This window comes from Octodon degus, unplaced genomic scaffold (assembly GCF_000260255.1).
Source record: "Octodon degus isolate 3935 unplaced genomic scaffold, OctDeg1.0 scaffold00073, whole genome shotgun sequence".
Lineage (NCBI taxonomy): Eukaryota > Metazoa > Chordata > Mammalia > Rodentia > Octodontidae > Octodon > Octodon degus.
The window spans coordinates 208,901-211,472 of record NW_004524649.1 but is presented as its reverse complement, the minus strand read 5'-3'; the positions used below and the strand labels follow the sequence as shown (position 1 = coordinate 211,472).

At 36.3% G+C, this 2,572-nt stretch overlaps 1 pseudogene; it reads right to left on the bottom strand.

Moving 5' to 3' along the window:
• Positions 1-1,691: 1,691 nt before the first annotated feature.
• LOC101573221 overlaps positions 1,692-2,572 on the bottom strand; it is a 3,026-nt pseudogene continuing 2,145 nt past the window's right edge.

Below are 2,572 nucleotides of genomic sequence, written 5' to 3'. Positions count from 1 at the left end.
TTTACATGAACATTAAAGTGATTTTGGGGGGCCGGCCAGATAGTTTAGCAGATAAAAGTGCCTGTTTAGGCAGAAGCAGGGACCAGGGTTCAATCCCTGATGTGACGTGCCAGCCCCACTCCTGATTGTGACTGGGCATGGTGGCGTGCACCTGTAATCCCAGCACTTGGGAGACTGAAAATAGGAGGATCACTTTGAGTCCAATCTGTGTAGTGAGACCCTGTAAACCCTGTACTAGCTACATACAAAATAATAATAAAAGTGATTCTGAAACATGAAGCACATACACAATTTTTTCACATACACAGTTGATAGTATTGGCATTTATTATTGACTACCTCTACCCTGCTTATGGCAAAAATTAAAAATGGAATGTTTTATGTAGAATAGTGGAAGAATTCTTTTTTTTTTTTTTTCAGAACCGGGGACTGAACTCAGGCCCTTGCGCTTGCCAGGCAAGCACTTATTCTACTGAGCCATCTCCCAGGCCCCAAGAATTCTTATTTTAAGCTGTTAATGGATGTTTTCAAGCTGAAACAGAAAGGTAATTCAACAATAAAAAGTAAAATATTCTGGGGCTGGGGATATAGTTCAATGGTTAGCTCAATGGCTTAGTGGCTGCCTGGCAAGCATGAGGTGGCGAGTTTGATTCCCGGTAACAAGAAAACAAAAAACATGGGGGCTAGGGGGATGGTTCAGTAGAATAATTGCTTCCCTGGCAAGCACAAAGGCCTGAGTTCAATCCCCTGTTCCACAAAAAACAAAACAAAACACACACACACACACACACACACACACACACAAAGTGTCGTTTAAAAGAAGTAAAATGTTCTAATCAATTTTTAGTGAGTAAAATTCTTATGCATGCATAGTAATATTTCACACTTCAATGATTATATCACAGCACTAAAAAGAAAATTATGCATAGTAATACAAGGTATGCAGTAGACCTCATTTCATTGTGTGTAAAAACCTTAGACTCTAAAGCCAATCAATTAATCAAGTTTGAAATTTGATTAAATGAAAATTTTTCAGGGGATATGTATTTTACACTAAGATTTTTCAGATGATTATGGAAAACATTCTGAAACAAAGATGGGTAAAAATATCTTAGTGCAGAAACACAATAATCACTTATAATATATACTGTATTTTTTTTTTTTTTTGTGGAACCGGGGATTGAACTCAGGCCCTTGTGCTTGCCTGGGAAGCACTTATTCCACTGAGCTATCTCCCCAGCCCCTATACTGTATGTTGTAATCATAGATAAATACAGATCTATGATTTTGAAATTTCCTGTAGTATGAAATTGCAGAAATAGTTTCAGCTGACAAGCATGTTTTTTTTTTTCATAAGAAGACAACATATAATTAGGTTTTTTAAAAAACAAAATATAAAGGCAAATGAGAGTTTTTCATATTTGTTTTCCAGTGATTAAAATAAAACTCAGAATATTTGGGATTATAAATCAGAGTATTATAAATCAGAGTACTATTTGATGTTACCAGTAGTACCTTAATTAAAATGAGTTAATTAAATTTTATAGAAAGTTGAACTATAAAGAGGTGAAATTCAGAAAATAAGATACTTCCACTATCTGAGAAAATTATTACCAATTTATAAGATAAGAACAACTATTATATATTAAATATACTAATGAAAAAAGAAGCTACCTTCTTAACATTTTTTCTTTAGTTATCCAGTTTTGTATTCAAGAAACTTTTTTTTATCCCAAAAAGAAAAAGTGCTTGCACAGTATCTCTGTCAAATAATCTTTTCCCAGCATTCTTGATGTCCTTATTCCTCAGACTGTAGATGAATGGGTTCAACATGGGTGTGACAACAGTGTACATCACAGAAGCTGTTGAAATTGACCTTGAGTTTTGGGTAACAGTAGAACTAAGATACACACATAAGGTTGTGCCATAAAATAAAGAGACAACTGAGAGGTGAGATGCACAGGTAGAAAAGGCCTTGTATCTACCCTGAGATGATGAGATTGCACAAATAGCAGAAACAATCTTATAATAAGAGTAAATTATTCCAGACAGGGGTCCTACTGCCAACAACATAGCTGTAATGTATATTATCATGTCATTAAGACCTGTGTCAGAACAGGCAAGGCGAACTAACTAAGTTCACAGAAAAAATGAGGGATACTCAAGTTTGTGCAGAAGGACAGTTGAAGCACCATTAAACTTTGTAAGAAGGAATTTAAGGCACTCAGAATCCATGACACCAGCACCAGCAATCTGCACAACCAAGGCTTCCTGATGACTAAGTAATGTAATGGGTGACATATAGCCACATACCTGTTATAGGCCATCACAACCAGGAGAAAGTCGTCTAACACTGCAAATAATACAAAAAAATAAATCTGGGTGATACAGTCTTCATAAGTTATGGCTTTGCTCTGTGTCTGGATGTTCACTAGCATCTTTGGGACCATGGTAAAAGTTAAAGAAATGTCCACAAAAGATAGATTTTAGGGCCGGGGAGATGGATCAGTGGAATATAGCGCTTCCCTGGCAAGCGCAAGGGCCTGAGTTCAATCCCCGGTTCCACAAAAATA